The following is a 13,647-nucleotide window of genomic DNA, read 5'->3' on the forward strand; positions in this document are numbered from 1 at the left end:
ATCCAGCTCTCAGATTTAATCACAAATATCTTAATTTGTGTTGCGAAGATGAACGAAGGTCTTACGGGGTTGAACAACACGAGGGAGAGTAATTACTGACAGAATCTTCATTTCTGGGTGAACTATCCCTTTAATGTCTTCTACTTCTTCAGTCCGTGTGTCTGCTCTCCTCTTCTCAGCTCAGATCCAGCACAAACACACATCTTCAGTTTATCTGCAGGTTCAGGTGCAGTAACTGAACAAACAGCTTCACAATAGTTCGGTTTGAGCGATGGCGTCTTTAGCCTGCAGTAATCATGTGTATTTCTCTGGCATACATGGTTGTGTAATAATGGATGAAGTATAGCTCGGTATTTCTGCAGAACAAACCCTGTGGCTGATGCAAGATCTTTATAATCCGGCCTCGCCTTATTTTATGTTATATATTATCCCACTATTACACACAAGGCTATTTAATATTATTAGATTATATGAGAGGAAAGTGACTATGATCATAGCTGTGTTAGAGATAGTGCTGCACAATATATCGAAATTATCGAAATATCGCAAATGTATTTATTGATATGCATATTGCAAGGGCTTGCAATAACTGGGTCATGAAAAAAAGACAAAGAGAAAATCACTCGCTGCTCTCGGCTGAATAACTTTTAGAATCAGTATTTAATTCGCACAGTGAAAACCAAGCATTGGTTTTATTTTTACATTTGATTATTCAGTTTCTGTTGTTTAATAATCCTAATGTAGGATAACCTGAACCCAGAGGTTTACACTGATGTTAAAATAACACTTCTTATGCGTCAGTAAAACACCGATGTTCACTTTCAGAAGCTGTATGTTTTCTTGTCACAAAAAGAATATGAAACATGCATGTAGGTTATATAATTTTAAATATATTTTAAAGATATTTAAGTTTATTTTACAGACTTTAAGCATTATCGTATCCCATATGGATTATTACATTATTTAATGAGTTATCGCATATCGCATTTTTCTTCAATATCCTGCAGCTCTAGTTAGAAATAGTTTGCGTTTGACATCAGTCATCTTTGCCTCCAATCAGACACTATCCAAGTATTCCAACATGAAGTAAACAGACATATTTCATCTGATCTGATATTTGAACGGTTGGTTATTTAGGGATTTTTAACCTCACCTGATGTTCTGAATGTATAGGTATGGGTAAAATAAACCAATGGATGAAAACAAGTATGGATATAAATATTGTTTAGGTAAGCAATACTCCGCCTAATAACGCCCTTCAGCCGTGATTTATTACAGCACTTGCCTCGAGTACCTTATTGCTTTTATAAAACGGTTACCACACAATACAAAAATTAAAGCCCAAAAAATATGTATCTATCTATGCAACTTTCATGAAGTAACATGACTAAAAGCCTTCCTTCCGCTGGAAAAAATAGTCCCTGACCGTGAAGGGACTGGAAAGAACTGAAACTTGTTGTGAACACGAAGATTCAAGACGCAACTGATAAATGACTAGCATGTCCGACACTTTAACCCCGTTAAAAGGACAAGACATCGCAGCGGACATTAAAACAGATTTTTTATTACGAATATAGGACTGACCTGAAGGAAAATGCTATATCTACTGTAAATGCAGGAACACTCGCTTACTCGATCTCGCACAATCAATGAACAATTTCAACGAGAACACATGTTTTGTTGCTAAGAGTGGTTGCTAGGGGTGTTTTGTGTAGAGATACATAGAGCCATTGAGTGAATCAAACACAGCTATTGACCAATCAGATTCAAGGACGGGAACCTACCGTTTTATGGTATACGCTTATTTCACGCAGCCGTTATTTTGAACAAAGAGTATAGAAGTAACAAGAGGCGAAACTCCGTTGCAGTTCTGGTAACAATCGCTTGATGGCGCTGCTATCGCGCTGACGCCATTTTGGACTGAACCAACGGTTTTACCGTTAGCACAACTGTACAGCATTATGTCTGGAAATAATTGGAAACAAAGAAAACAGTGTTATGCCATCAACTGCAACAACTACCAGTGTACAACCAATCAACTAGCATTTCATAGATTCCCCAAAGATCCAGAGAGGTAAAGTAGAAAAGGTTTTTATTAACGTTAAAGTGAGCAGCGTACGTACGTCTCCATACGTAAATAGCGGCATGTACAACAGTGAGTGCAGGGAAGTTGTGTGTGACGAGGAAAAGTGCAAAAACACTCTTGTATACCTGGTGAAACTATTCAATAGAGTCAGAATCCATCATATATTACAGACCCAAAATCGACAACTCTCACAGCCCAAACAGAAGCGCTACAGAATTATTTTAAAGCTAAGTCATCTGTAAATCTGTACATTAACTCTCTCTTTCTGTATCAAATGTAACATGTGTTGTACAGAGTTTTTATCAGTCAAGATGAATTAAATTATAATGCAACTAAAGATTAACGGGAAGTTATTGGGGTAAATAAATAGCCTATTTGACAGCTTCATGCTCTATGACGAAATTGTTTAAATATAAAACGATCCATAATAATTATTATTATGTTGTACATCATTCAACACGCCGTTTTAGTTTAGGCTATAGAGATACTAAAAACTAGAAACTACTATTTAGCTCCCTTAACCGCTTTTGAATTGGAACCGGTATCGTTCAGTTCTACGACAGCTGTGTTGCGTTCAGTCCAAGATGGCGGAGCTGCGGCGGCGCACGCGCGCGTTTGTTGCAATGGAACGTTCTATTGTGTTTCGCCTCTCGGTACTTCTATACTCTTTGTTTTGAAATCGAAAGTGAGGCTCCGGTGGGAAGAAAACCGGAAGTGTCGCCTTTAATCACAGGAGATCGCGAATGCTATGGTCTAATGTTGTGTTTAATGTAAAAATTAGTTATTCTAAAACTGTACATACATGTACACATCCTCATGAGCGCGGATTTCTAGCGCATTTACTTGAACTTCCTAGGTAAAATCAGAATTTAAAATGGACTGAATACAGTAAAGCTCTCTATGAACTTGACGTGCGATGACATGTATGCGCATGAATAACAAGCTCACAGCAATATTGTAAGTTACTGCATAATACATTTTTAACTAGTAGAATAATACAGCATCACGATACACTCACTTTTAGCTATGCCTTTTAGCTATTATAGTATTTCAAGGGCAATTTAGCGCGAGGCCAGTAGCATGTAGCATTATCTCCTTAGCCTGAGCTAACTCGATCACGTTGAGCTAGGGGGCGTGGTCTCAGCAGCCAGGCTCCGCCCACCTCCCGCCTCTTTGCCCATGTTCTGTTTTCCGGGAGTGACGCGCGGCCAAGATGGCGATGGCCGGCTCCGCCCACTTCAGGCTTCAAAAATGCTCTTCAGAAACCTACGGGTGACGTCATGCACACTACGTCCATATTTATTTTACAGTCTATGAATAAGAGACTCCAGTTTATAATAGTTAACTGTTACATATATGGGTTCTGCTCAATATTGTGCTTATAAAACACACAAACATCTTATGTCAAAAGGTCTCATCTTTGGTCTCAACTGTGGCTCAGCTCAAACAGTGAGAGATGTGAAAACTCTGTATGAAATGTGTGCTTGTAAGCGTGTAATATTCAGAAGCATGAGTTAATGGTGTACATTAGAGCGTTTTACTCAGACTAAAACGCTGAGTTTCACAGCAAGTGTCCTAATGGGCTAATATCTCTCTCTCTCCCGGATCCCAGAGGATTGATTTCCCTCCACCACAGCCTGCATGCATATATTTTACTCCATCTTTTTATTTTTCCATTAAGAATCCACAGTCCACTGAGAAAAAGAGAGATTATTTTATTGCTGACCCAAAATCTCCTCATAATAAAGTTCACTCAGGACTTCAGGACACTAGAGCAACACATTTTGTGGGAAGAGAAATCATAAAAATAGCTTATTTTGTTTAAAAATCATATTAATGTATAAGGTGGCAATATTGATCCAAATACTTTAGTTAAAGTAATTAGTTTTGTATAACAAATTTACTTAAAGCCTTATAATACTTCTCTATTCATTGTTACATCTTAAGTATAATGAATGTAAACACATGACAAGATAATAGCAGTCTGAAAATATTACAATGTATTTCAACTTTGGTTGCAATTATTAATGAACAGACATAACGGATTATAACGTTCATTATGAACACCTTTATAAAGCATTTTGAACACATAATGCATTTAATGCATGCTTTATAACACCTTTATTATTTCCTTTTCAAAACACTCACTCCAACAAAGATTTTACCACATTCTGTTTATTTTGATAAAATAATTTGAATTTACTTGTAGTCCATAAATATCATTTTAATTGGCTCATTTTAACAGAATTTGATTAAATTTGATTTCAATAAAACAGAATTTGATTAAAAAAATGTTTTTTTATTAATTTATTTTTTAAAATAATTGATCACATGAAAGCTTCTTGCTTGAGAGAGATCTCAGTAATTTAATGACTGCACAGTAACAATAAATAATATCTTATATGATTAATATCCTATTTTTATGATATACAGTTAATTATAAATATAGTAGTGAACACCCAACATAATATTTCATATTGACCTTGTGAATCCAACATGTCAACAAATGAAAAAGTCTCTTATTTTACCCCAAATACTTTTACATATTCTTCAGTTTTTAAAAAACTGTTATATACTGACAATAATTAAAATATTAAAAAGTAAAATCCATTTGTATAAATATTAATCAACTAGTCTATTATGTTAGACAGGCATTTTTCATCTCTCTAGTTCAAAATCAACAGTTGCTTGTTCACTCAGATCAAACATTTCTGTGATAAAAATATAAAGTCCTGAAAGAAATCTAAGATGACTGTCTGTGCGATACATTGAATTTCCAGGCCAAATAAGGTGTGATAGTGTTTCTCTCTCTCTCTCTCTTACACACACACACACACACACACACACACACACACACACACACACACACACACACACACACACACACACACACACACACACACACACACACACACACACACACACACACACACACACACACACACACAGAGAGATAACCCTTCCGGTCTGAGATATTTGATACGACAAATTCTATAATGAATTAAAGTTCTTGAGCATTCAGCAGCTTTAACTTTAACTTTAGACTGAATCTACAAATCATTAATCTTTACAGTAGTGTTTGTGATTAGACGACACCAAAAAGAGAATGTTTGCTTGTGGGAACATTTTTAAGCTGATGCATATCGTACACACATCGTGTGTGTGTGTGTGTGTGTGTGTGTGTGTGTGTGTGTGTGTGTGTGTGTGTGTGTGTGTGTGTGTGTGTGTGTGTGTGTGTGTGTGTGTGTGTGTGTGTGTGTGTTTGTGTGTGTGTGTGTGTGTGTATTTGGGTCAGAGGCAGACAGGAAATAGCACAGAAATTGATCAGCTGAGGTATGACCTAAACATGGACACAAACAAACACACACACACACACACACACACACACACACACACACACACACACACACACACACACACACACACACACACACACACACACACACACACACACACACATCTGCACTTTGGCCCAGCAGTGTTTGCTTTTACTGTTTTAGGATCCGGAAACAGACTGAGAGCGGAGAGGAGCGTGTCATTCGGTTCATAAACCTGCAGAATCTCCTTATAAAGTGGAAGAGATCATAAAAACAGTGTTTTACTTTAGTTCTGTTCTTAAGAAGGGCAACACTTTACCATAAAGTTCAGTTCATTAACATTAGTTAATGCACTATCATCAACTAACAATGAACAGCACCTTCTACTGCGTTTTTATTAACACTTTACAGTATCAGGTCCCATTACTTAAAGTTAATACTAACATTAACATTTATTACAGTATTTATTAATCTTTGTTAGGGTTAGTTAATATAGATACAACTGTTCATTATTATTTCATGTTAACTCAGATCCATTAAATAATTACTTTTGATTTTTAAAAGTTAACAAAAGTTTAAGTGAACATTAAAGGGGTGGTAAAATGGCATTTTCACAAGATGTAAAATAAATATCTGATGTCCCCAGAGTGTGTGTGTGAAGTTTTAGCACAAAATACCCCACATATATTTTTATATAGCATGTTAAAGTTGTCACTTTTTGAGGGTTAGCAAAAACGCACCGTTTTGTGCCGGGCCCTTTAAATGCAAATGAGCTGCTGCAGAGGGCGGGGTTTCAAGAGCTCCTGTGTGTTAGCAGAGCGATTACCTCACACAGACCATAGGCAGTAAAAGAAATGGACACAGCGACCCCATTGATTTCAACGGAGAAGACTGAAGCCCGATTATTGCACTTCCTGCCTGATGTCTGAGCGACTGCAGGCTCAAACTGAGCGTGACGACAGTCTGAAAGTTGTAAATCTTCTAGTAGCTGTGGCAAGTCAAATCTGAATCACCTAATTCCTCAAAAACGTTGTTGAAATATTTTGTCCCGTTGCTTTTATGGACTCTCTATCTATGGGCTTCTCCTTGACTTTACGCCTCTATGTCCCCCGATTGCCTCATAGACAGTAAAAGATTGCCAGCGAGCTTCTCCTGTCTATACGGTAATGTCTCTATTGTGCGACATAAAGTCGCGTGGTTATGATGCAATCGTTAGCCTGTTTTTAACAAAAACGGCATCTACGGGGCCATAACGTAAGATACAAAGTAATGGACTCTTTTTGTATATTGTCGTGTTTATTTAGAAATAAATAATGGACAAATGAAGTCTTTGGACGCCTCAGATGTAAAGTTATTCGCTGTCAAAGTGACGCCAAAATGAATGGGAGTCAATGTAATGCTAACAGCAGGTGAAGTTCTGCTACAATGGCGGCTCCCGCGAGGCTTCAGTTTCCGGCTGATGGATTACACACTTGACGCAGACACACTAACATGACAGAAACTGTTCTGCCTTTAATGTTAAAACAGAGTCAGACAAAGATGGAGAGACTCAAGAAGAAGTGACAACATGTAGAATGCAACAGGACGTCTCTGAATGGTTAGTTGATGAATTTATGTTGCTGATGTGGAGTTAACTATCTTCAATTAGCATATTCTGTCATGTTAATCGATAAATCGCTCGTATAGGAACTGTTGTGAGATGCACACAGAGTGACTTTCTATTGCATGTGAAAAGAAGGATGCTAAAGTTTGAGCTGACTCATAAATGTATACAACAACTTTCCTCTTCTCGACATGGACTGCGTATCCCGCGTATCCCGGGCTTATGTAAATTTTAGTGTTGCTGATGTCACTAACCCGGGAGGAATGTCATGTAGTCCCTACCAGCCGTTTGTTGTAGTCCTTTTCTTTAAAATCAAATATCTCCCTTTTTTTTAACTTTGAGCTTTGTAACTTTGCAGATGGTGTTTATCCTCAAACAGCAACATTTCACACTGGCTAAAGTTAGAAACCCCTTTAATTAATTACCACCCCTTTAATTAAGATTAATAAATGATTTAGAAGCATTTTTCATTGTTATAGTTCATGTTAACTAATATTAACAAGTGGATCCTTATTGTAAAGTGTATATGTTAATGTACAAATATTACCTTACTGTAAAAAGGTAGCCTGGGAAAACCCAGACGAACCTCCGGCAAATTTAGATTTGGTCTGCAAGTTAATCTGGCGAAGAGCCCATTCAAGCTCATTTCCAATCTCTCCAAATCGAGGCACCAATCACAAACGTTGAGGCGGGCTTTACAAGATGATGATCGATCTGATTGGTTTTAAGGTCTATCCAATTGCGCCCAGAGGCATTTGAGCAACGTCCGTTGGTGACGCCCCTTTGGAAGTGAGATGTGAATGAACCTTCCCCAGACCCTAACTCAGTTACGACTGAGAAGGGTCTGGTTTTAACCAGGCTAGTAAAAAGGTCTATATAGGCTATAATTCAGAAAGCCTTGTTATTAGCGCCGCCGGTGGCTGTTAAGGGAACTGCAGCAGCACTCCCTGATCGTGCTCGTGAACACGTGACGCACAAGAGACGGGACGCTGAACGTGATTCAAGGCCTCGAAGTTGTAAATAGCAACATCCCGAGTGACATTAAGATAAATATGTAAATATGTGCTTTCCTCTCAATAACACAATAAACACACAACACTAATGACAGCAGTGAGAAAACAGCAGTTAAAGCATCAGATCTGAGATTCACCAGCATCATGTCACAGATGAGGTAATTACAATTACACTGTTATGATAGTTTGATTATAAAGTATATTATATATAGCGCGTCGATTCTGCGTGGTATTTAAGACTGACTCTCTCCCTCTCTCTATCTCTCTCTCTCTCTCTCTCTCTTTGCGTGTGTGAGAACAAAACAAATCAAATCTAAGAATTTATTAGCTAATGGCTAATGATATACATTATTTAGTCGCCCAGAGTGAAGATTTAGTTGCATATGCGAGTGATTTACTTGTATTGTAGAGGGTTGCGACTGCTAAAAACGATGTTATAAAGTATGAATGTAATCTGGACGTACATTAGTCATGATGTCATTATCATGTGACCTTCCAGCGTCAGTTGCGTCGTTCAGAAATCCTCTCCCATGGCCTCATGGGACTGTAAAGTGTCCTTCAGAACCTCATGGCAAGCTGAAGATCCTCCGGGTTTTATCACTCTTTTATGAGTGCTGTGAATTCAGACATACTTCTTTTGTCACATACTGTTTTTAGCCTACTATATAGTGGGGAAGTATGCGATTTCGGATGCAGCCCTTGTATTTCTCATTCACAATGTACGATTCTGGTCTCTGTGACAGATCTGTGTAAATCAAACTCTTGCCAGTAGTGTATTGAGTGGGTCAGACAGGCTAAACACCCTCGTACCCTCGGAGCAGGAGCGCAGATATTGAACCACTGAACTCCAGTCTAATTTATGAGGGGAAAAGTCTGCAGCGTCTCAGGCGCTGAGGCGCACACATCAGATTGATGAGGAGTCTTGCACAGGTGTGTATTTACTGCATCATCTCCACCGATACGCCACAGTCACGGCTTCTGCACTGTTTTTCCACTTTCTCTAATCAGTGTGCTTCCCTTTACCCTGCATCTATCCTGCTATCAGCAGAGCTCTTCCTTCTTGAAGAGACTGATCACTAATGATCCACTCTCCTAGCGTTGCAACACCGATGTAATAGTTGTCCCAGCGCATAGATATCATCACATTAGAGAAGCCCAAGAGAGAGTCACAGGAAAGCAGAACAGAGTTATGCTTAGTGAGAGGTAACGTGGATCACTGGGGTTTTATTACCATATATCTTATCTTTATTCATAAAAATTGCTTTGATAATTTGTAGCCTTAATGAGTGTATTGTATTGCAGACTATTAAAGGGATAGTTCACCCACAATTGAAAACTTTTGTACAAATGAAACGTACAACACAGAAGCGCTGCGCTGTTACACTAGTGAGCCCAAAGAGAAGGAAACGTAAAAAAGTATTCTCGTCGTTTGATAAATTTTAATCAAACACCGAACAGAGGAGAAAAGAGGACGAGACACGGGGCTCGTAATAAAACAAGAATCAACATCAGCTTGGCTTTTCGAAGCTGCTGAGATCTGAGCGATCTGAAATGTTGTAAGCGATGTGTGTTTATTACGGTGTTTTATTGAACAGATAAACTGCACATGTGCTCTCTAACAGAGTTCTCTGTAAAGCATTATCTATTGTGAAGGGCCGTTTCATTATGGTTGGTAACGCTATAGTAGCGTCTTCGGTCAGCTTGAGATCTTCCCATCTAAACGGGTTATATCTCTGAAGCCTAGATGTTTTATAAGCGGTATAGGGAAATCTCTCTTCTTTTATTTTTGTGAAAGAACCATGTTCTTCTCCAAAATGCATGCAGTTTTGTTTTTATATGTAGTCAAGTTTTTCGTCACTATGAAGGATTTCCGTCAATTGCAGGGTTCCCACCTGTCCTTAATGTCTTAAATTAAATTTTCATAATTTTAAGGCTATAAATAGGCTTACATTTCTCAAATAGTATTATAAATGTCTAAATTTGAGTTTGAATAGCTCTTACAGTTTTTTTCGATTGCTTAAGCACAATTTTGAAAAAAGGGCCCGGTTTGTCAAAACACTACACACAATTAACACAACCCTACACCAAAGTAGCACAACACTTCAGATCATTTGCAAAATGGAACACTTTTGTCAAAACTATTCAATGTCTTATAAAAACCTTATTTTGTTGTCATAACATAAACACAACCATCATATGGTTTGACTCTGTTTGAATCAGTTAAACACTCCTGGGCTCAACCTAAAACACTTTTAGCATTTAGAGAAAGTGTAAAAATAAATTCACCAACACCACATGACACAAAGTTTGCAGACTAATGAAAATATTTATTTCTTTTCATGTACTCAAGTCAGTCAATACTGAACATTTCAACAAAAAAACATTTTCCAGTTTTCATACAGTATTACTGAACGTACCATTGTACTGTAAGCTTACAGTAATACTGTAACAAATTACATATCCAGTTCAGTTCTAAACATCTCTCAGTGTTGTAAGGACCCAAGTTGGCATGGTGGTGGATGACCCCATTCTTTGTAATGGCAGCACAAAGGGTAATGTTACCCCAACGTTGCCCTGGTACATTGACAATAGCCCTGTGGTCAATGATGTTTCTTCCACTTCTTCGCACTGTTCTCAGGTTAAATCCAGCCTCATCAATGTATATAAACTCATGCGGGACTTCCTCCGCATCCATTTGCAAAACTCTCTGAAATACAGCAAAAGATCACATTGTGTAGATCAATATACTGCAGGTCTGCTATATAGTAAAATTACATGTACAGTAAAAAGGTTATGTGTGCAGTACACAATACTACAGTCAGTGAACAAAACGTACCACCACATATTCACGCCGCAGGACCTTCACCCTGTCTGAATTTCTTTCAAATGGCACTTTATACAGTTGTTTCATCAGAACTTGATGTTTTTTAAGGATTCGGGCTATTGTTGACAGAGAGACCTGTTGGACATTATTGAAAATGAGGTGATCATTGACAATATGGGCTTGAATTTCTCGAAGTCTGATTGCTTTATTGGCCAAAACGAGGTTTATGACCTCTCTCTCTTGCTCCTGTGTGAATATGGGGCCCGTCCCTCCTTGGTGCTCACGACGTTCAATCCTATGTTGGCCAAACAAAATACAGCTTACTGTAAAATGATACATGCAGTAACCAATGGATTTTCTGTTGATTGAAGAGAAGTTTCTCACCTGTGCTCTTGACGAAATGTCCGAACTATTGATGCCACCGTGTACCTGCTTAGGTTAGGCTGTACTCTCAGTCCAGCCTCCCTCAGTGTTAGTCCTTGGTTTACAGTTTTTTTCAATTGTTTACACGCAATTTTGAAAACCGGGTTATTTTTTTCAAAATGTAATCACAATTATCCAAACACCACACTCAATTGGCATAATTCCTAGATTGTTTGCAAAATGACACACTTCTGTCAAAACATACACACTTCAGTCAAAAGATATACACATATTTGTGAAAATGATATTAGTTTTCATTTAACCAACACAGTCCTCAATGATCAGACACTATTGCAACCAGCTTCACATTACTGTGATAAATAAAAAACACATTTGTAAAAAAAAACTATTTTTAGGAAATAGCATATGCTAGATTTTTGGCCAGACATTGTTATGTAAGGGATAATTTAGATGAAAAAAAATTGTGACAAACAAACAACAGTCTTCATGATTAGTTTGAGATATAGGGAGAATGTACACAAATAGGCTTACTATAAACTTACCAAGCACTGCACAACACTGATTTCTGCAGACTCATATTTCAAGTATTTATTTACAGTATTTCTTACCATAATCAGTTACAGTAATCAACCAACAATGAAATCAATGAAAAAAATAAAATCTGTAAACAAATAAAAATTACTGCATGAAGTACATACAGTTTGACTCTGAAGAAAAACTACTGTAAAAGCAACAAGAATACTGTAACTATTCAGTTACAGAATCAACCAGAGATTTGGTTGAACTCTTTGTCCAGCTTCCATCGGTGTCAGTCCATGGTTGATAACATGGTCAATAAGTGTTGCACGGATTTATTGAGTCCAATTTGGTCCTCGTCTTCTTTGTTCAGGTTCTATCAACTCTACAAGTCCTTCTCTACCTCTTCCTCTACCTAGGCCTCTTCCTCTCTCCCCTTCTTCTCCTCTTCCTCTACCTCCATCACCTCTTCCTCTACCTCCTTCTCCTCTACCTCTACCTCCTTCTCCTCTACCTCTACCTGGGCCTCCTCCTCTACCTCCTTCACCTCTTCCTCTACCTCCTTCTCCTCTTCCTCTACCTCCTTCACCTCTTCCTCTACCTCCTTCACCTCTTCCTCTACCTCCTTCACCTCTTCCTCTACCTCCTTCACCTCTTCCTCTACCTCCTTCACCTCTTCCTCTACCTAGGCCTCTTCCTCTATCTCCTTCTTCTCCTCTTCCTCCACCTCCTTCACCTCTTCCTCTACCTCCTTCTCCTCTTCCTCTACCTCCTTCACCTCTTCCTCTACCTCCTTCACCTCTTCCTCTACCTCCTTCACCTCTTCCTCTACCTAGGCCTCTTCCTCTATCTCCTTCTTCTCCTCTTCCTCCACCTCCTTCAACTCTTCCTCTACCTCCTTCACCTCTTCCTCTATCTCCTTCTTCTCCTCTTCCTCTACCTCCTTCACCTCTTCCTCTACCTAGGCCTCTTCCTCTATCTCCTTCTTCTCCTCTTCCTCCACCTGGGCCTCCTCCTCTACCTCCTTCACCTCTTCCTCTACCTCCTTCACCTCTTCCTCTACCTGGGCCTCCTCCTCTACCTCCTTCACCTCTTCCTCTACCTCCTTCACCTCTTCCTCTACCTTCTTCTCCTCTTCCTCTACCTCCTTCATCTCCTCTTTGAGCTCTTCTTATTCTCACTCTTCTTCTTCTTCTTCTTCTTCTTCTTCTTCTTCTTCTAGCTCCTTCCATTTTTGTTGAAGACAGGTGAACTCACCTGCTGCATTTTATAGCACACCTGAGTGCTGCGTTTTCAAATTAGCACATGTGTGCTTCCACATCTGATGGATGTGCATATCCAGTTCATTCATTAGTGTGGTCAATGGCAAACCGGGGCTTTGTAATGACAAGGAAGTAGCCTCACAATCCTTATCTGTGTCTAAAGTGTGAAAATGTGTGTAGAGTTTTACAAATCACTGTGTGTAATGTTTTGTAAAAAGTGTGAAGCTGACAATGTGCTTACAGTTGTGCAAATCTAGGCCGGTGTTTTGCTCCTTGAGTGTAAGGTTTTGCTAATTGTGGGAAAGTTCTAATTTTAGTGTGTAAGCAATCGAAAAAAAAACCGTCTCGGGTTACGACTGTAACCCTCGTTCCCTGAGAAGGACACATTGGGGAAAGCATCCAGCATGACGCGTCTGAAGCCTGTATGGAACTAGTCCAATCTTGATTGGTGTTGCGTCATGACGTAATCCGTGACGTCGCATGTGATGGTGAGCAGAAGCTATAAAAGGGAACCGGATCATAACAATGTCAGCTTTTGATTGGTCGAAGCAAGTCGCTCTCAGGAGCGCTAGAAGTGTGGCCGAGAGACGCAGCGTCTCGTTCCCTTCTCAGGGAATGAGGGTTACAGTCGTAACCCGAGAT

The 13,647-nt window shown here is 38.9% G+C and overlaps 1 long non-coding RNA gene across 1 annotated transcript; it reads right to left on the bottom strand.

The window, feature by feature from the left end:
* Window positions 1-10,614: 10,614 nt before the first annotated feature.
* On the bottom strand, window positions 10,615-11,324 carry LOC143738850 (uncharacterized). The gene is made up of 3 exons (XR_013204057.1): window positions 11,228-11,324; window positions 10,856-11,138; window positions 10,615-10,726 (listed from the first exon to the last, which is right to left on the bottom strand). It is a non-coding gene; the product is annotated as an uncharacterized LOC143738850 (long non-coding RNA).
* Window positions 11,325-13,647: the final 2,323 nt, after the last annotated feature.

The sequence above is a fragment of the Siphateles boraxobius genome, unplaced genomic scaffold (assembly GCF_051911475.1).
Source record: "Siphateles boraxobius isolate OS27281-9 unplaced genomic scaffold, OSU_SipBor_1 156, whole genome shotgun sequence".
Lineage (NCBI taxonomy): Eukaryota > Metazoa > Chordata > Actinopteri > Cypriniformes > Leuciscidae > Siphateles > Siphateles boraxobius.